General features: G+C 36.7%; 1 protein-coding gene across 1 annotated transcript in view; it reads left to right on the plus strand.

Moving 5' to 3' along the window:
* The first annotated feature begins 4,235 nt into the window (after positions 1-4,235).
* The window catches only part of LOC121420725, a 28,511-nt gene continuing 9,769 nt past the window's right edge, over positions 4,236-22,977 (plus strand). Inside the window, exon 1 of the mRNA XM_041615378.1 lies at positions 4,236-4,485. The gene's annotated coding sequence lies outside the window, so the exon portion shown is untranslated. The remainder of the gene's footprint in view (positions 4,486-22,977) is intronic.

Raw genomic sequence — 22,977 nt, forward strand, 5'->3', positions numbered from 1 at the left:
AAGTAGAAGGGGAGTCGTAGGAAGGGGAGAAGAAGAAGAAAAAGAAGAAGAAGGAGAAGAAGAATAGGGTAAGAAGAGATGATGATAAAAAGAATAAGTGGAGTAGGAGAAAGGGGGAGAAGAAGAAGAAGAAGAAGAAGGAGAAGACGAAAAGAAGAAGAGGAGAAAGAAGAAGAACAACAACATCAACAAAAAGAACAGAAGCAACAAAAAGAAAAGGAAGAACAGGAACAAGAAAAACAACAACATCATGAATGAAAGGAACATGAAAAGGAAGAATAATCGTTTTAGTTTTAGATAAGAAGAAGAGGATAAAAACGAACGAATAAAAAAATGAATAAAGACGAAAAGATGACGAGTAGATGAAGGCGAGCATAAATAAAAAGAAAAATTATTAAGGAAAAAAATTTAAGAATAAATGGAATAGCAAACATGTCTTGTACACTGTAAAAAATGAAGTGCTACATGTGATTTAGCACTTACAGTGCTTGCATAATGACTGCACTACGAGTGCTGATATTTGAGGTCAAATTTAAACTAGAAAATCAGCACTCGTACTGCAGTCACTAAACAAGGACTGTAAGTGCTAAAGTAGCACTTCATTTTTTACAGTGTACCAACAGTATAGAATAAGAGAACAAGAAGAAATAAGATGATGAAAATTATATATGAAACAGGCACAAACCAAGGAGGAGAAATATTTAAAAAGATAGAAAGAAACAAAGAGGGAAATTGAAAAGAAGAGGGGGAGAAGAGGAAAGGACGACAGCAACAAGACAAAAGTATGCCAGTACATACATGATATTTGACATTATGACATCTTATTTTGTTTTAATATTGTACATTTTTGCCGTAGGCCTTTCAAGCCGACTCGAAATATTGATCCCATCTGATTACGCATCAAATCAGGAACCACTTGGCAACAATCATGTTTGACTTTTTAATGAAAACAGTCCAATTTCAAACAGCTCTATTACAAACATTTATTGAGCTCAGGGGATCAACTAGGGCGTCATCGACAATCGCTTTGGCTTACGCCGTGTTCATGGAAATTACGAATACGATGAAAGCCGTTTTATTGCAAGCGCAAAATAATATCAATTCTGTTCCTAATACATTTTTGCGTTCGAATACTCCCCCATCTTGACACATTAATCTTACATAATATATAACCTTTTACAAAACGTAGTTAGTTTTCAAATGAATTTCACTGAAAAATGAAATGACTGAAAAATACTAATTAATTCAAATTGAGGCTGACTCAGTTTAGAAAAAAATATGATGTTGCATCATCTCCCTGAAACCAAAATAGATGATAGTACTCATATTCTGATATTCTGTCTAATGGGTTATTAAAGATAAAGATATCAATTTTCGTTACTTTTTGTTAAAGGTCAAGTCCACCTCAGACAAATGTTGACTTGAATCAATAGAGAAAAATCAGACAAGCACAATGCTGAAAATTTCATCAAAATCGGATGTAAAATAAGAAAATTATGACATTTCAAAGTTTCGCTTATTTTTAACAAAATAGTTATATAAACGAGCCAGTTCTCTCCAAATGAGAGAGTCTATTATGTCACTCACTCACTATTTCGTTTGTTTTTATTGTTTGAATTATACAATATTTCAATTTTTACAAATTTGACGATTAGGACCTCCTTGCCTGAAGCACAAAATGTGAAAAGAATGGAATTCCACGTGTTTAGGGATTCATGAAACCTGACGATCATCACATGACGATGACGAGAAAATAAAAAATATTTCATATACCCGGTAATAAAATACAAAAGAAATAGTGAGTGAGTGATGTCATCAGTTCCTCATTTTCATACCGACCGAGATGTGCATATAACTGTTTTGTAAAATGAAGCAAAACTTTAAAATGCCATAACTTTCTTATTTTGCATCCGATTTTGATGAAATTTTCAGTGTTTTGCTTGTTGATTTTTTCTCTTTTTATTCAAATCAATTTTTTGTTGGGGTGGACTTGTCCTTTAAGGACGATTTAATGCTGTTTTTAAGATAGCGAAGATCACAATTAATTCTCCCACAAATACCAAGATGTTAATAAAATGGTGTATTAACTTCGGATGGTGATGTAATCCGGTAAAAGGGTCATACATTCATTATAATCATCTAAGATTTTTTTTTTCATTCTTAAGAATGGTAAATGAAGTTTTAGATAAAGTGGGTAATACGCCCTCTTGATTTGCTGTTCGTAATACGCTTTTAGGATGAGAAAATATATAACCAAACAGATAGAAATCAAAATCGCACGCACCACGAACCGTCCTCTCTGCGCACTTCTATGCGAAAGTTACTATTGCAGAAAACGCACTTAAAGAAAAGTTTTTTTTTAACCAGCAATAAGTGCACCTACTAGGAGAGCAAATTATTTACCAGTGTCTTCGTTAAAAAGTTCAGGTTCCAAAGTTTCATCCCGTATCTTTATATTTTCTTGAAGTTAATTATGTACGCCACAGTGGGTAACGTAACAGAGAGGACGGTTCGTGGAATAGATACAGTGCGCTTAACTTTCGCATCGAAGTGCGCAGAGAGGACGGTTCGTGGTGCGTGCGACGAAATGTAGATAGAGATTTTTGTAGCAATCGTTATATAATACATTCGCCAGTCATGCAATAAGGTCAGACCAATGGTGTTCCTGATTACTGATCATGCTATGACGTTTCGGTTGCGTTTTCATCGTAAATATGACTCATGCTTCACCAGAATATACATAATCATAAATGATGCAATCACGCACGAAGGTATGACAACAATGAATTGCTATTGTTTGTAATGATCTTAACCCTTTGATATTTATAGTTTAAGACATACATTTATAACTGATTGTCATTGTTTCACTCGATTTAACTATAATGCCATTATTAATTCATTGCTATCATTTCGGTGGGTTTTTTATCAGTGAATAAATTTTACAATTAGTAGTTTTATAATTAGTAACCGTTCCCTTTTTGATAACTCAGTTTGATTCATATTATCATGCATTTAAGTAAAAATATTTATTTATGTTACCAAGCATTCTTATCTTTGACCTAGATTTTGACTTTATTTTCATGTATGATATGATATGATGATTTATGTTGTTCTTTATATTTTCATCAGGTCATTGATGGAAAACATTTTTTTACGCTGATCTTTTGTACCTGAATAAATATGTTCTAATAAATAAACAAATAGAAATATGAAGCTTTTTTTTCCTCCCGGTGGTTTAAGGAATAGTTCCGGAAAGTGTTCCAATCAATCATAGTATGATTTCAGAGATGTAAGAGCGGTAAAGAGATTACCATCAGATGTGTACTCGTAATTCTTCTCATTAATTAATTTTTTAATTTAGTTTATTTAATGTATAGCCAAACTTATAGAAGTCCATGATAATCTGTTTCTTTTAATCGTTATGGAGGCGATTTATAAAAAAAGTTCAGTTCGACTTAAAGCATTATAAATATGCCTGTTCACGACATGTGGTATTTATCGTTTTACATATTGTGAGCATCCGTTAGAAGTCGTTGCGTTCTTATTACACAATGAAGAAATCGTTGAAAATTTTTTAAAACAATGTTTTATAAAGGACGTATTTCCATGAAGAAAGGAATTTTCTGTTTCTCAAATATAGGGTGTTGGAGTGTATGTATTGTGTGTTATAGAGTTAGGCGGGTTCGTATGCCAGAGTGTGGGTGTGTTGTTGACTTTGTATGGGTGTGTGTGTTGAAAAAAGTGTGTCTCCATGTTGGCATGTTGCACATGTTGATGTGTTCACGCACATTTGTTGGCTTATGTGATTGTGTGTGTTTGGCCGGAAGCGGCGTGTCCGAGGGTGTATGTAAGTGGGCGAGTGTGTTCAGTGTGTGGGTGTTCTTTGTGTGAATGAATACATGTATGTTGTGTCAGTTCATTGGGTGGGTGTGTGTGTGTCGGTAATTTATAGGGTGATTATGCGGCTTTGTATGGGCTTTATGTAAGAAAGTGATCGATAGATATCTACATTTCCCTCATTTATCCACATCCTAACTTTGTCAACATAATACTTACATTCAAACTCATTCAATCAAAAACTAAAGAATTGTTTCATTTTCGAATCACATCCTCCTCTCCCCCGTGCAAGCTCTCGATTATTTCTCGCCTTCCCGATCTCGTTAGATTTTGTTATGAATCCGTCCCCGCAACTCCAGAGTGAATAGGCGCTGATGCGTTTCGAGGGGGTAATATAAAACCGTCTCTCACTCGACTTGAGGACAGATGTGACTCGAAGTACGGCGGGTGGCGGTGTACCTCAAACAAAACTTTTCCAGTCTATACCAAAATAACTAAATCATATTTAAGACCCGAAAGAGGACGAAGTAAGCTTACCAGAACTGGACATCTGCGCGGGGATTTCCATCTTTTTTTTTAGTTTTAGTATTTTGGGGTTTTATTTTGTTTCACTTTTCGAGGAGAGGCAAGAAGGATTGTCAATACAAGGTAAGAGAATGAGGTGATGATTACTGGTGGGGAATTAAGAGTTGTAATAGGGGCAAAACTTTGTCATGGGCGTTTCGGCAGGTGTACTCGGCTTTCCAGGGTACTTTTGCTACGAATAGCTTCACTGGAGAAGAGGGATATGAAAAAGTATGAAAGTAACTGGTGCCTTCCGACTATTCATCTTTATATCAGTTACATGTAGCTCCATTAGGTCAGATAATGACGAATCTGTTTACATTTCAGGGACGCATTATCATGACAAATTTAAATTGATAATGGTAGAGATTGTTTTTTATGTGTGTGATGCATGCAGAAGATTGATATTCATAAAATGATTGTTTGACTCCATTAATTATCATTCTCAAATATGTCAATGAATTTAAAATGATTACAATTACGAAAGTCATTCTTGAAAACAAAGAAAATGAGAAAATAGATTACTTACACTCCCTCTTTTCCATTTCTAATTCAAAATCTAAGATCATGGGGGAAATTGCTGACAAAGCAATGAATATTTGTATGAAATAAACAATTTTTTTTAATAATCAATAAAACGATTTGTATTAATGAAATGTCTATGTTTATACTTGAATTCACGGATATTTTATGAATGATTTGTCGATGAAAATCATCGGATTTCGATATACATGTACTGTTTAAAAAGGGTATTACCAGAAAATAACGCCCCGCTGATTCATTGAAACTCGACGTCTGAATATATGATTTTATTTTATTTTATTGATTTCCGTTTCACAACATAAGAATGATAAATATAACATGATAAGGTCGAAAATAGTGCAAAACATAATAAATATATATAACATAATCTTAGACTTAAGGAACATGATTTAACAAATAAAAAAAAACCTAATATGACATTTGTATTTGAAAGTAAAACGGAGGGTCTTGCCGAAAAAAGCCAAGCTTGTACAAAAGGCAAGACCCTAAATAAACTTAGTTTCATTATACACAAAAAACACTGGGTCGTAAGATATGTAGAGCTTTTGTTTACAAATAAATACAAACAGCATCAAGGTGGAAGGGGGGGGGGGTTGAAATCATAGTCAGAGCTAAACACTGGCTACACTCTAGAGAAAAGGTTTACCCAATAGTAGGTAAAGTGGGAACGTGAATGTTGGTCGGGCAAAAAGATACCAAATATTTTGTAATTTTTTTGTAAATGTTTCGCTGAAATTTACCCTTAAAACATGCATTTTGCCCAATATGTGATTAACGAAGTATACCGAGCAAGCATGGCTGTTCCCTTTCAACCCAATGTTGTGTAAAATGTTTTTAGAGTGTATCCTTAGTACTAGAAGTTGCTTCTGCTGTTGTCATTGTTGTAGTGTAGTAGAAGTAGTAGTAGTAGTAGTAGTAGTAGAAGTACTAGTAGTAGTAATAATAGTAGTAGCAGTAGTAGCAGCAGCAGCAGCAGCAGTAGTAGTAGTAGGATTAGTACATGTCATTATTGTAATAGTAGGAGAAGGAGGAGCAGAAGGTGGCTACAACCAACATTAATAGAGAAATCATAGATACATATCATAGAACTTGCCTGATTTGTGTGTATGTGTGTGTGAGTTTTACAGACATGTATCAATCAGATATGATTATTTACGTGTGGGACTGACCTTTAACGTCACCATACGATAGACGTGACCAGGGCTTGAACCTCGAACCCCTGTATCAGCTCGTAACCTGCCCATGTACCTTGGAGTACAGGCGCACGCCACAACGCTTAGTTGTTCTTATTGCTATAGTAGAAGTAAATGTAATAATAGGTGCTGGTATGCATTTAGGAGTGTTATCTACAGTAGATGTGAAATCAGTGGCGGATCAAGGGGGTGGGGGCACATCCACCCTTGCCCCACCCCTTGAGAGTCATTATAGTCAATATTGTTAATGGAAATATGTCGTTCATACACACGTGTGACTTTGCCCCCCCCCCTCCTCTCCTTTTTAGAATCCCAACTCAAATTGTTTTTATGGGAATATGTCGTTTATACACAAGTGAGGACCTTTTTTTTGCTTGTTCGCTTGCTTGCTTGTTTGTCACATTGTATTTGGGAAAAATGACCTTCATTTTTTGTGAAAACCCTTTTTTAGGGTTTTCTTTGTTTGTCCAATTTTCCTTGCGAAAATGTGCCCCCTTTCTTATTTTGGAAAATTCTGGATCCGCCCCTGCATGATATTATTATTTATATAAAATAGTAGTAGTATCAGGTGGTACTTTAGAAATAACAATAACCGAAGGTGTTGCTATAAGTAGTAATAGTACAAGTGGTAATAGAAGTAGAAGAATAAGCATGAGCATTTGTGGTAGAAGCAGAAGAAAATGTAGGGATAGAATATAGCAGTGGTGGCAGTAGAAGAAGTAATAGTAGCAGAAGATGCAGTATAGGAATAGCAGTAGAAATGGTAGCCTAAAGTAAAGAAGTAACAAAAGTGGTGCCCTCAGTATGCCCTCTATTAGTTACCACTGTTGTTGTAATCGAAGTAAATATATACATAATATCAGGATCAGTGATGTGGAAGCAGTGTTATCTACATTAGATGTGTAGTTAGTAGTAGGAGTAGTATGAGAGTATGTTAAAGAAGTAGTGATAGAAATAGTATAAGTAAAAGCAGTTGCGACTCAGTGGATATGTCACCGGACTTTGAACCTGAATGTCCGGGGTTCGAATCCCACAGCAGCACTCGCGTCCTTTGACAAGGCGTTTATCTACATTTGCCACTTTCCACTCAGGTGTAGTAAATGGTTACCCGGTAGGAAGGAATCCCTGAATGCTTGTGCGTCCGATCAGGGTAGCCGTGCTAAAGCTGGGGTAATAGTATGCAGCGCCAAAACATTTGTTTTAGCGCTATATAAATGCTTCATTTTTATTAGAAGTAGTAGTAGTAGTAGTGGTAGTAGAAGTAGTAGTAGTAGTAGTAGTAGTAGTAGTAGAGGTAGTAGTAGTAGTAGTAGTAGTAGTAGTAGTAGTAGTAGAGTAGTGATAGAGGTAGACATAGATTTAGTAGTGATTGTTGGAGAAGTAGGATTTTCCGGACTAATGGGGACATTAGAACATGATTCTAGTAGTAGTAGTAGTAGTAGTAGTAGTAGTAGTAATAGTAGCAGCAGTGTTAGCAATAGTAGTGGTAATATTAATAACAGTATTTGCAGAAGTAGTACAGTAGCAGCAGCAGTAATATAGTAGTAGTAGTAGTAGAAGATGATGTCTTTGTTGTAATAGAAGTAAATTTAACAATACGAGTAGTACTTACATAGAAGCATTGATCTAAAGTGGATATGGAATTCATTCGTGTTTTACGAAAAAAAAATAGTTATAGTGAATGTTAAAGAAGTAGAAGTATCCGCGGAGTAATGATTACAATGAAAGGTGTTTCTGAATTTGTAGTAATAGTAGTAGTATTAGTACTAGTAGTAGGTAGGTCTTCCGTAGTAGTAATAGTAGTAGTAGTAGTTGTTGTTGTTTTTGTTGTTGCTGTTGTTGTTGTTGTTGCAGTCTATTAAGATTAGGATCTATAATAGATCTAAAACTCCAAGAAATTTAAAATGCCCTAAGCTTTCGTACTCTACGGCGATTTTGATTAAGTAATTTTTTTTCGATGTATGATGACGTGAAAATTGTCAGCTTTTCTATCGTACTATGTAATGTTGTATATTATGGGTACCGCATGGCAATTATTGTAGTAGCAGTGGATCCCCGACCTTTCAAAGGGGATGATGTCTGTCCCAAAAAATCTGAGAAGTAAAAGCAAAAACCTCAAAAAATAAAAGGTCGACGCCTAAAATGAAGGATTCTTGGTCTTCCGAAAAATCTTACAAGCAAAAAAAAAAGAAATTGTAATCGTTCCAAATAAACGTATTTTTTCTTGAATTAAAATTTTCGAGGGTGTGCCCGCACCCCACCCCCCTCCCCTCCTGGATCAGCTCCTGTGGTGGTATGGAACTGTCTTCTCTCGATTTGGTTTAGGTGGTGGTGCTTTTTTTTTTGGCTGATTGCTAAAAAAGCAGGAACGCCTTTTTTATACAATTCTGAGATTATCTCTTAACATCTTCTTTTATTAAGTCAGGCGTGCCAATGACGTAGTTTCATGAATATTAGAATGAGCAGCCCTTTGTCACCCCTCCCTCCTCTTCCCGTCAATGAAATTGACCCTTTTTAACATTTATCAGTACTGCAATGTCCTCCGGCTGTTGAGGGAGAAAGGAAAGCACTATAGTCAATCAATCTGTCATTCGTTGCTTAAAAGTGGGCGTTTAAATACAATTTTTATAACTTTACGAATACTTCGTATTAGGTCTAATAGAGATTGACAAACAAGTTCACGGCCTTGTGTGAACATTCTGGAAACTGTCTCACACTGATAAAAGAAGACATTGTATAATGCACCTAGAAACTGCTGTTTGCTGATACATCTTGGAAACACCGAAAAGGGAAGCAATTTTAATTTTTATCCACTGGCTGAAGGTCTCATATACCGTGTATGATGCACAGAGATATTAAAACATTTTATTAAGTGGAATTACGGACAGACATTGGTTCAATATTTTCTCACTAATATTTCTAATATCCTGTATTAAAGATCTCTTTTGCAGATCAATCCTCTTCATGAGACTATTTTAGTCAGATTCTTCCTTAAATACATGTATCTTGTGTAAATATCTTCCTAAAATACCATGTAGGCGTGTAGCTCATTTCTTTTTATTTAAGCATGTTAAGTGACCCTTCCTGAGACTGCGAAGAGATGGATAGCAGAATGACTCGACGGGACGGGCTGTCAAGATTGCCTCTCCTGAAATATTTTGACAGGCAATTCAGACATCACTTCCCTTTACAAGGATAACCATTTCCTAATTACATCGAGGGGAATTATAATCCGGTCACTACATTCAGTATGCCCCTGGGATATGCAAACAAATCTCCACTTTGCCCACCCTAAATCCTTAATCAGGAAATAACTTAACCATTCAAATTACTTAAATGATGGCCGTATATTGGTTAGTTCTTTTGGCGTTAATAGGCCAAACATCTCGGATAACAGGCCCTTCGAGATAGCAAAATAGTTACCCCGGTGCCACCGCGGGTTAACGCTATGTTCATGGTGTTGGCGGACACAGACCAACTAAATTTTTGGAAAAAAAAGTAGCTTTGGGGGACGTTTTACGAAAGACAATAATTTTTAAAGGTGAGATTGTATTCGTTAATATTGTTATCGCTTGAATATTCCATACTTGTCGTGGGTTTATGCAGTATATTTTAGAGGGCATTTTGAAATGTTAGACTTTTATATTGAAGTGATCAACCTTTCGGGAAAGTGCTTGTAGTTGATGTGAAATGAACGACTAAATAAAATATGTTTAATATGGACTCCTGCGCTTCAGTAGATAACGGTTGCTGAATGATATCCCAGTACATCACACCACTCAATCCACTTGTAGTAAAAACCACAGTCACTCCGGTGTCATGATATCCTGATGGGGAGGGGGGAGGGAGGGGCGGGGGTGGGGCTTGAAGAGTGAAGGGGTGAAGATATTTTTTCTCTCAGATAAATAATAGGGGTATGATAGAATCAAACAGCCCAAATTTTGGTGTAATGCTTTATTTCTTTTACCTTTCCTTAATGCCCCCCTTTCCTTTTTTGTGGATAATTGAAAAATCGGAGGGGATGATCGCCCATAATTATGCCCCTACCCGTGGCGCCGAATTTGGATATAGATGAAGTTATATAATGGGGCCCCCTGCCTCCCCTTCCTCTCTTCTGTCTGTCTCTCTTTCCCTCTCTTTCTCTCTCTCTTTCTTTCATTTTCTCTCTCTCTCTCTCTCTTTCTCTCCCTCCATTTATCTATTTTGCCTCATGCACATCGAATAAAAAAATCGGTTGATATCGGAGTCGCACGATGTCCCGGTGTGACCGAGACATCCAGCCTATCAATCAAAACGAATGCTTTCTTAGTAATACCACTGGTTCATTAAATCTTCATTAATAGAAAGCTAATGGGGAGTATTCGGGGGGTAATAGGAAAAAATACCATGGGGAAAAAACTACCATCGTGGCGGAACGCCCAGGCAATTTTACGATAATGGATCCAATGGGCAAATTATATTGAATACGTGTAACACTTAAAGAAATTAGACGATAATACGTGTTTAGAACATAATAATTGTGACGTAAGTTTTGTCAGGTAAGGACACTTATTTAATTCATTTTTTTTTTAATTCAAATAAGCATTATTTTGTTCCAAAAACATTTTTCATAAACATTTATTCATAGAAAAAATCCAATTGTTATGAAGAATATAAATATGTAAATGTTAGGTATAAAGAAAGCGTTTACCTTAAAAGCCGAGGCTTGTGGCGGGATACGCCTATAGACAAAAATATAATAAACAAAACAAATGAAAGGGCAAAGAAAAGACGAATACTCAACAAATGTATCAGTGTAGGCCAAATATAGATGCAACAACAATTGTCCATGGTTCATATTATCATACTAACTTCAAGTCAAAGGGAAACGTTAGGTGGAAAATATTCATATATTAAATTCAATTCAAATTTAAAATAAAAATTATTTTCTTCCATTTGATCACATATTTTTCTTGTTAACATAGGTTCATACATAAATCAATTTGTTATTAAAAATATAAATATGTACATGTTGAGGTTCTGTCGATATAAAAATTAATGCTGGGTTGATAAATTCAAGGTATAAGTGATAGCAACAGGGTGAGGGGGGAGTAATATATATATATATATACATATATATATATATATATATATTGTAAAGAAATGGATGAAGAGAACAATGGTAGGCGTAGCTTAAATCAAGTTTCCCAGAGCTATCTACCCTTTGGAAAAATTGGTGATGCCGAAAAAATGTCTCCGCCGGGAATCGAACCCGGGCCCCCAGCTTTGAACGCCGGTGCCTTAACCACTAGACCACAGAGACGGGTTAATGGTTAGGGTGAGCCAGATCCGACTGACCGTCAGATAGATAGATTCTTTCATCCATTTCTTTACAATATTTAAATAAAAAAGAGTTGCCAAAAGCTGTTGTACATGTAAAGCTTTACATATATATATATATATATATATATATATATATATATATATATATATATATATATATATATATATATATATAATAATATATATATATATACATATACATTTATGCAGGAAGAGGGGCGTTAAATATTTATCTAAAGCCTATTTTCAATGCAACATTATTTTTACCTGTTCGTTAACTTACCAAAAACGTATCCACCGTATATCTCTTCTTATCATTGTCTTTTTATTCCCCTTGAAAGGATGTTTATTATTCTTACAACATCGTCTTTGTTAACATTTCATTTAAATGGTCTACTTCATATTGGTGAATGGCCCAAGACATTTATCAATACTAAAAGCTGTTATTGTGGCAAAACTCCGTGACTACTTAATGACGTCAACGATGATCTTGATAGGAAATTCAAGAAGATTTTCTCCGTATCGGAAACAAAGCATCGAAACAGTAGTGTTATCTATTTCAATTCTGTAGTGGAATATGATGGCCCTTTTCAACGGATTATAATACGATTTAAAAGCACGAAATCACTGCTTTGAATGGCATTTTTACGGTAATCGTCGATTTATACTTCAAGAAAATGACATCGCTGTATTTCCTGAATAGTGTTGCTTGCTTATCGCCCAATCAAATTGTCTCCGCTTAAAAACATCAACCGGCCCTTACAAAACGAACAACAATGCATTTATATCTATTCTATCAGGAAATGTAGGTAGTTTATTTTATGGACGCAAAACCATAGTTGATTGGCATCATGAATGAGCAAAGCACCTAGTCTCAGAGCAATTGGTTCGTTGAAAGGGATATTGAGTTTTTCAAGGCACATAATTTTCTTCCCTTGCATTATGCAGTTCAGAAATGTATATAATACAACTTTGAGCGATTTCCTTGCATTAGGAATGTACTTTAACCTTTATTGTATCCGTTCCATGTAAATCTTGGACAAATCTTTACACAGCACATCAATACAAAGTATATTTTTTTAAAGATTTTGTTTCAAACACAAATTAAGAGCTTAATTATAAAAAAAGTCCTATGATTCGCCGGGGTCTTGGTCAAAACATGATTATATAGGGCATGTTTGTAATATTTTGTCAGGCTGGAAACACTTTAGGCAAACACTGAATGATAATAATATTGTAAGAATAATTTTCCTATCTTTTCTCGACTTTTTGTAGAATGAAGATATGATGATCGTGACATAGGACTATAAATATCGCATAATTTGTCACGTGCAGTACACCATTTTAGACCAGCTAATGAAATTAGGTTGAAATATTCCAAATGGATAACTATTGATGTATGCCTAGAAAACACGTCATCTTTACTATATATTCATATATTTTATGTGAAGCTCCATAAAAATACTTGGGCGATGCAGGGTAATGTAGGGTGATGAGAAAACCTTGATAATTATACTCCCTCTTAAAGATAAATTCCAGTATTGGTAATGATCTCAAAATGAATTTTTACAGAATCTAATATAATGACCACCCAAGTGTCTGTTTGTATGAATAAAAAATATGTGCCAAAGGATTCTGGAAGAAATTGTGTAATTGCTGAGAAATAAGCAAAATGAGCGCGGATTCGGTCACTTCCGTCGGGTCTTTATTCCAGCAATAATAATACTGTCCCACGTGTGCCTATCTGTGTTGGTGATCTTCAGTGTGAACATTTTTCAGCGTAGATTTCAAGATTTCACAAAGTTCAGTTTATGTAACGGTACCAGATCTAGATCCTCGATGATATACTGACAATTAAGCCTGGTTTTACAGACTTTCTCATGAAATCAGTGTTTACTGCAACTACTAGAATTTCTCTTTAGCCCTTACCCGCTAACCCCTCCCCCTCTTTCTCTCTCTCTCTTTCTCTCTCTATTTCTGTCTCTCTGAATCTCTCTTCCTCCAGACCTTTGTTCTCATATTTCCAATTTTACGTCCCTTTCTTACGACTCATTAGATATTTCTATCAGTACGGCAGTGTATACTGACGTCATTGGGTATCCAAGGTTAATAAATTCTTTATATTGTACATTCATACAAATAGCTCTACTTGGAATAATTCGCTACTTTTGACGTTATCATACGTAACCTAATCGTTCCAGTTTGCCGACTTTGCCTGAATGACATGTTCCCTTACGATTAATAATAATAATGATAATAACAACAACAACAACAATAATGATAACAAAGATAATTTACGGTTCTTGTATAGCGCATAATATATTATGGTTGTAACGTCTTCATGTGCTTCCAAAAGCCTGAGATCATCACACCAGCAACTTCTTAAGACTCCCAAGACACGTGTAGCATAAGGTGCACGAGTTTTCTCAGCCTCAGCACCTTCTCTCTGGAATAATTTGCCGTTAAATTTAAGAATTATACAATCACTGGAGACCTTCAAATCTAAGCTCAAATCTTATCTTTTCTAACATGTCTAACAGTATTAGTTATTGGCACTTTGACAATCATCCAAACTTTCTCATTCTTTCTTTTCTTGTGCGCCTCGGAATAGAATATTTCTAGATAGATGGCGCTATATAAATGCCTATTATTATTATTATTGGGATATTATGACCCTTGCTTGGTGGTTGTAATTACTTACAGCACACACACAAGCATTTCAATGAATTAATTTCTACTATCGGTACCCATTTTCCTCGCCTGGGTCGAGTGGAGCACAATGTGGATGAATTTTTTGATGAACGAAACCACGCCATGGATGGTATTTGAACCCCGACCCTTTGTTTCAAAGTCCGAAGACAAATCCACTGGGCCACAACGCTCCTCAGCGCTACTATTGATAATTGTCGTAATTAATTGGTAATCTGGCAAGTTCATCATTTAAGTCAGGTCTGGACCACTTATCACAGGCTATAGCTTCATATTGGGAGGATAGTGGTACATATATCTGAAACAATATCACCCATAACCCATAACGTTCCACACCATCGAATTGTTAATCCAAGTCTAATTTGAAAACAAACTAGCTTTGAAAATAATAACAAAATAGATTTGACAACCTCAATTTAAAAAAAACCCAATTTTTTAAATAAGTTTCATGATAAAATATTTAAAATAAGTTTCATGATAGGGGATCTATTTTACAATCTATTTTTACAGTATATCAGCTATCTTAAAAGGATCGATTGTCCTCTCTGAAACAACTAAATTTGAGGTAGATCAAGAAGTATTATTTCCCTTTCTCAGGTTTCTAATGGCCCCTCTAGAACATATTACAGAGCAGCTTAGAAACAGGACTAGGGGCAGTGTTTCCACAGATCCAAAACAATCCTAAATTTCCCGAAATTCATAGACATTTTCTGAAATTTTCAAGTTTGATTTTTGAACAACAAACAAATTGAACAAAAAAGATAATTCAGCGAGCCGAAATTTGGTCCAAGTGACCAAAATCAAGGAATTCAAGATCTTTTTTTCACGCCTTCTTTCAAAAAAGGGAAATAGGAAATGAGAGCGCGGAGCGCGAGCAGAACATTTTGAGCTACATATCTAGGTAAACATTCTTTAAATATAGCATGAATATTAAAAGTGGAAAAGTTTAATTTTCTTTATTGTAATATTCGGATTACCCGGAATTACCTGGAATTTTTTCATTACCTGAAAATGATCCGGATTACCCGAAATTGGGGTAATTTCCTTCAAAGTGGAAACACTGACGAGGGGAGAGAGGGTGGCGGATTCTCAAATCTGCGCATGCTCACTCCGAAATGAAGGAGCGGGCATGCGCAGAAACGATCTACATGAGACCAATTTTAGTTTTCTTACGCAGCACCGTAGTTAGCTTTTGCATTTAAAATAACGCACAAAGTAAACATTGTGATGCGATGTCAACAATGACCTTCATTAGTGTCACTTAAAAGATAATAGCCACAACGAAAAGGACAAAATCCTTTCTATAAATTCATTTCAATCGAGGCGATTCTGACAAAAAAAAATCAAACAAATATTTACCTATTTACAAAAACATCAAAATCGCCAGCCTACGTCAAAAGTATACTTTACAAAGCTTAAGTTGACTGTCAGTCACAAAACTAATTTATTTTCACCGCCTCGTTACCCTCTTACCGCATCACTCTTTAAAATTGCATTTTCCTTGTGTGTATATATACTTACATCATGTTGGTTGTTTTTCCTAAATTGCCACTTCATGTTTCTCGATGGCAAGTGTCTTGGGGATTAATAGTAAGTTAATCATTCTACAAGTGGACGTCAAACATAATAGATGATAATACATGTGGGTCGATGTGGGCGGGCTTCAGGGCAGTTCAGAAGTTTTTGATGAGCACTCAAATGATCGATGTAGCAGTAGTCATGGATATGAGCTTTCAAAAAAAAATGTTACCGCATATCCCTGTAAAAAAATGAATACCAAGCACAAGAAAGTGGAGAATTCAATAATATCATTGTAAACCTTTATAAACTCTCATTCGCATGAGATGATATTACAATTTGCCACTGAAAAGATCTTTTATTCAAATCTCGTATTCAATATTCTTATATGGAATTCTTATAATAATGATAATAATGATGATAAGAATAATGGTACATTTACCCAAGGTAACCACTTCAGTTCCGAAAACTGATCTCCCAGCGGGCCCTGCTATTTTATCAACCCGTCTTTAGCTCGGCACATAGGCACTCATAAGTATTCAAGGAATTTCTTCCTACCGGGTACCCTTTCACACCACCTTGGCTGAATGCAGCACAATGTGGGTAAATTTCTTGCTGAAGGAAAACACGCCGTGTATAGGGATCGAACCCACGCCCCTCAGATTGGAAGGCCAAAGTCATAACCACCAGACCAATCAAATTCAAAATGGAGACCAATAGAAATCAGTTCCGATGGGCTAATCTTTCTGACAAACCATGCATGTGGAAGTTGAATTTCTGAATTCAATAGAAACGAAGCCTTATTCATCTGTACTTGGAATGTCATTCCCCCTTAGCTTATAAGCACGTTCGTAACATCGCTTGATTTTCATGATTTTATCCTTGTCCATTCCCTTTCTCTCTCTCTCCCTTTCTTTAAATCATCAGGTTATCTGTCTCCGGCTCTTCCTCTCTCTAATGCTTACTATCCACCCCCATCCCCCCCCCCCCCCCTCTGTTCGATTTTCTACTTTTCTCCGGCTTATTCATATATTTTCTATGTATTTCTTTCCCCGTGCACGCGTTCGCACATACACACACGCACACACCCGCCCTCAAACCCTCTCGCACACACACACAAGGGCGCCGGAAGCGGGGGGGCAGGGGGGGCACTTGCCCCCCCCCAAAGAAAATTTTGGGGGGGCAAAACGAGATTTTGCCCCCCCCCCAATTTTCCCCCCTAAAAGTAGAAAAATTATATTATTTAAGGACAAAAGTAAACGATGAAGGCACTTTTCTGCCTAAGAATTGTCATTTCTTTTGTCAAAAATGAAAAAAATTTCGCCCCTGACGGGGCAATTACACATTATAGTAAGCCTTGCGTCTTTTGACGAACATGTCCCTCTGTGAAACATACCTTTGATAAGCCCCTTTTCCATCTTATTACAGTGTGATAAACAAGACCGCTAAAAGACCTTTGAAAGACCATGAATTTTGGTTGATCTTTCAGAGGTCTCTCAATGAACCTACAATGGTCTTTGAGGTCTTACGCGAGTCCTGACCAATCTTTCAGTGGTCTTCGTGGTCTTCATGGGCTCCAAAACTTCTTGAAACGGTTCAAAACAGTCTTACAACGGTCTTACAGGAAAATTGTCTTTCAGTGGTCTTTCAGCAGTCTCTCAAGATTTTTGCGGAGATCACTGACTGTAAGACTCATGAGAGATCATTGAAAGACCATTGAAAGACCAGGCAAAGTCCATGGAAAGAATTCTGAAAGATCACTTATTGCATAAAAAATCTCTGAAAGACCATTGAAAGATCTCGAGAGGACTAGTCTGAGACCAGTACGACAAGAAATATCCAACAGTCTTTCAGAGTTCTTTGAGGGTCTTTCTGAGCCATTCCACAGAGACGACAAATTTCATTGATCTTGAAGACCGCTGTAAGACCTCACCAATCTTTCAATGGTCTCCGTTCTGTGGAATGGGGGCCTATTAGTATTAATGAATACATTTCAGACTAAAACCGAATCGCAAATTTGCATGCTGGCTGTGTCGGCTAACAAACGCGCGGTCGCCCAGAAACGCTCAGACCGGGGTGGTGTTTCATAAATATTTTCGTCCGACAAGTTGTAAGATCTGACAACTTTCCTGTATTCTGATTGGTTGAGAAGCATTGTTACCATAGTAACTGTCGGATAAAACGTCCTACAAGTCCTTTCATGAAACGCTCCCGGACCTGGGAAGTGTTTCATCCGACAAGTTGTCAGATCTGACATCTTTCTCTGATGTTGATTGGCTGAGAGGTACTGTTACTATGGTAACTGTCGGATGAAATGGGACTTTTCGGATAAAACGTCCGACAAGTCCTTTCATGAAACGCCCCCCCCCCCCGATATCACCAACGCGCGTGAACGCTAGTTACTCGAGCAACATATGGAATCTGAAAATAGCTGTAAAACCGAAAAGTTTAAAGAGTTATAGAGGATTGAGTAGTTGCTTATTGGATAAATGAGAAGATGCTAGCTTGATATGGCGAATGGAGTGCAGAGCAGGAGTACTCATCTATCAACTAATCAAGCCTCTTCTTCAACCTTTTCTGGTTTACTGTCTTTATCAGGACTACGCTCATTTGAACAAAACTTTACTCGACTTTCACTGTCTACTTCCTCCTATCAATTTCACTTCTTCCTCTATCCACTTTTTTTTTTCGAAAACTCCACATGGTGTACCGTCAACCACATCCGCTGTTGGAATGTAATTGTTTTCTTCTAAATAATGTTACATAATGTACATTATGAACCGCCGTAGTTTGTTAGTTCATGATTATTTACCAATTAATATTTCCAGGAATTTGATATTCATCATTTCCTAGTTATGGTCACATTTTCCCCAGAAAATATGTAAAGAAAAAAGAAGATTTTGAAGGGGTCATCCAAAAGTGCTTCCCAGCCATACAAAACATGTCAAAGGAAACACATAAATCGAGTAATGTTTTAAATTTTCAGAAAAGTTTTAAATTGTTAGACAATAATTGAGCAGGTCATAATTCTTTTTCCTCCAGTTACAAAATATGAAACGTTTTGCCTATGTATGTATAATCAGGGACTCTCTCCAATGCTGAGGTCAGAAATGATTTAAATAGAATGGGTATTTAAGCGCTTATCGTCGTCTGCCACGTCAGAACAGCCGCCATTTTGAATTTAAAAAGACATTCATTAGAATGTATTTTGTTTCTGTTGTTACGCTTCTTCTGCTTCTTCTTCTTCTCGCGTCGTCCGTGTATGTAAATGTACATAAATAAATATTTCTGAAAGGATATTGCATGAAAAATGTAATTTCTGGTATTTTTAGTCAATATAAGCGTATTACGTAATTTAATTGATCAGACACGAAAACCACATTCCGAATTAAGCGATCGTTTTGCGCGTAGATTTCATAGGTTCTCATAAACTCTGAGCATAGTCTTTCGTAGTGAATTCTATGTTTAATTCTCAAGAAATTTATTTTTGAATTCTCTTTGAAACATAACTTTTAAACTCCATTTTACACAAAGTCCTTACCGTGGGGGGGGGGGGGTCCCACGCCCTCTACCGCTCGATCGCTTCGGTATCTCACGCTGTCAAAAATATTGTGCCCCCTTCGGGATTTTGCCCCCCCAAAACTGAAAGTGTTCCGGCGCGCCTGCACACACACACCTACTATTTTTCTCTCGCACTGTTATCCTTTTTTCTTTCACCGACTGCCTCTCTATCATCCCTACCCCCTTCTTTCTCTGTTTCTCCCCCTCTATTTCTTTTCTTTCCTCGACCAATGCTCCTCTTCAACCCCGTCGATACTAATTCGATATAGCGGTCAAACACACAACATCATCAGCGCGATTTAATTCAATTATCGGCCAAAGAGAACTCTCTGTCTTGTAGCATCGGGACCTTTTTTCTCTCTCCGTCTTTCAGTCGTTTTGTCACTTCGCTCTAACAAGAAAGGGATATTGAATTTCAAATAATCGATACGAACACCTGATGACAAAGAACCTTAGGTCAAGTTGCCCCTATCCGACCCAACTTTCCAACAATACACTAATTTCTTCAAGTACCCTTATGTTTAGGGATTATTTCTAATTCGTCTAATGCCGATTCGTCCAATTACCAACTCGTCTTTCATATGCTCGTCCACCCACCACATGGTCAACTTTCATTTAGTCTACTGCCATTCCGTCTGATAACCAGTTGGTCCAATTGCCAGTTAGTCCATGTCACCATTTTGTCTAATTGGACGTAGTCTTAAATTGAGCATAGTGAGTGAAAATGAAATGGATATTAGACCAACTGGTTATGAGACGAAATGGTGATTAGACGAAGTGATAACTGGGCCAAATAGTCAATGGACCACTTGTTAGACGAAATGTTGATGGACGGAATGGCATTAGACTAAATGAAAGTAGGCCATGTGGTGAATGGACGAGTTGGCAGTTGACGAATTGACAATTTACAATATTCAGAAGGGGTTTCATTCTTGATGAATTGAAGGAACCCAACGCACAAGAAGCAAATTTCATTCATAAATCCAAACCACCGCCCATTTGTTTCTGTTGTAATCTTTAAGAACTAGTATGAACGTAGTGGAAATATATCTGGTTCAACAAGGCTTGATAAATTCCCTGTCACCGGTATTGTTTCCTGCTTAACGTGACCTATTCAAAGTGTTTAAAACCGATTAAACATTTTATGAAATCTTTCTTGATACGGAAATTGACCCATTAGTGTTAATACTGCGAGTCGATATCCATAACATCTAAATCGATGGTCCTACATCGTTGGCATCAAAGGATCCTTTGGTTTGATCCGTGAGTGGGAGAATGCGTTATGTATATCCAAGATTATTCTTAACGGATTTCTATCCTGTTGTTTTCGGCAAGGGGTAGATATATTATGAAGTATCAACTCGTGGTTAGGCAAACAAAAAACCCATGAATACACAGATCTACATTAATATTGCACTCTGCGTCTCCATAGGGGATGTTATCGCATATTTTGATGACGTTTTGTTGAGATTTCGCTTGCACAATTTATACAGATTTCATATAGTTATAAATAGTTAGGTACACCCCGCGGTGCTTGGAGAAAGGTTATTTTACTTTACCTTTGTTTCGTTTTCATTCAAGGAGGGCAGCCAATGTTTATTATGTATTTTTTTATAAGCAGCCCTTCTTCAGCTTTCAGACTTGTTGTCGTTTTTTTTTCCACAGTAAAGAGAGGAAAACACATCAATTATTATTTTTTGACTTTTGTAACGAAATGCGAGACATTCTGCTATTCCCCTCACGCATGGCACACGAAACGTGGATTTTTGTTTGTTGTTACGGCGTTTTTTAAATCATGATGAATTTCATATGATGATATTTATACATATATGATATATAACAATATAGGGTATTTATATTGCGCACATATCCACCTTGTTAGGTGCTCAAGGCGCTCCTATATTACCCGGCTAAGCTAGGCGTTCATAGCGCACACAGCTTTTCAAGGAATTACTTCCTACCGGTACCCATTTACCTCACCTGGTTAGACAAACATATATGTATATATATGATTGACATTCATCCTCCCATTACTATAATAAATACTGAACGTTCTATCTTACAATATCACTGGATTATATGAACTCTAAGTATAAAATTATCCCTCGTGCAGTTCTATTTCGCACTCGGAATAATCTGATATTTGTTATACATTATAATCCAGTATTATACATATGTATAGTGTAAAAGAAATGGATGAAGATAACAATGGTAGGCGTAGCTTAAATCAAGGTTCCAAAAAGCTATCTTTACCCTTTGGAAAAATTGGTGATGCCGAAAAAATGTCTCTGCCTGGAATCGAATCCGGACCCCCAGCTTTAGCCACAGAGACGGGTTAGTGGCTCGGGCGACCCGGATCCCCGGTCAATTGGTGGACGAATCCCCCCCCCCCTTTGAAAATCCTAGGTACGCCACTGATCTGGCAGCAACCAGTTTTGTTGCTGCCATGATTGCGATTGTGTCTCCGATTTCCGGCTCTTCTACGTTACAAATGGAAAAGATAGTATACCCCGTCGAAATATCATAACAACATCGTGAATAATTATTTCACGGGGTCCTGCCTGCCTGCTTTCCCCCTCATCATGCTCGCTTGAAGCGACCAGCAGCCCGTGAAGCGAAAAGGACTATAGGATTGAAAATAGAAACAACGAAAGGAGGCTGTAATGAAGATACCAGACTTTAAACCGGAAGTAAAAAAAACAAAAAAAAAAGTTGAAACAGACATGATTCTAGCAGCGCTTTTCAGCTTTTATTCCGATATATATATGACCCTAAACAAAGAAGGACAAAGTGAAAAGACGGGAAGAAAAGAAAGTAATTTTCTAATAATTTTTTTCCCCCAAACGCCATTTGTGCATCCTCAAAATATTTGGATCATTACGCCATTAAAAAGTATAATTTTGGCTAAGATAGAAGCATTATGACAACGGAAATTGACAGAATCACTGGAAAATTTCCAAGATATGAACCCGACTCGCGTGATATGGATCACTTTTAAAAGGCGACAATCGAATTTGCAAAAATGATTCGAACCCACGACCATCTGATGAACAGGCGAGAGTCACAGCCTCATGGAACTCCATGGAAAGCGTCACCAAAATCCTACAAAAGGTCAATGATCTTGAAAATTGCAACTACACTTTTTTAATGATTTCCCCAATACGAAATCATTATTTGTTTATTGTATAGAATCATAAATTCTGTCCGTTTAGAACGAACTCACTTTTTTTGGGGGGGGGGCCGAAGCAAAATCAGTTTTTACATCAACTTACCAAAGTTTCACATTTATTTCCAGTTTAGACATTGAGCATACGCGATCCTTTTGATTTATTTTGAGTAATGAGTCAGAAATCATAACAAAAACGCACAATAAGTGTGTGTATGTATTTGAGTTTTGTCAGACGTGTATCAATCAGATATGACTATTTATGTCTGGGACCGACCTTTAACGTCACCACCGAAAAGACGTGACCAGGGCTTGAACCTCGAACCTCTGCATTAATTTGTAACTTCCCACAGCTTGGATTACAGGCGCACGCCACAACGCCCAGTTACGCAATAAGTGTATTCAATTACTGCATTTAAGACTAAAACTTCTAGTGCCATATATCTATTTCAATGAGAACTGTTGGAAAATGTTATGTATCCGTTGGGTACTCTTTACATACGTGGTTCATACGCTCTATATCCATCGAGCATCCGTCCACTGTGATTTCATTGTTCGCCTATT

The sequence above is a fragment of the Lytechinus variegatus genome, chromosome 8 (genome assembly GCF_018143015.1).
Source record: "Lytechinus variegatus isolate NC3 chromosome 8, Lvar_3.0, whole genome shotgun sequence".
NCBI lineage: Eukaryota > Metazoa > Echinodermata > Echinoidea > Temnopleuroida > Toxopneustidae > Lytechinus > Lytechinus variegatus.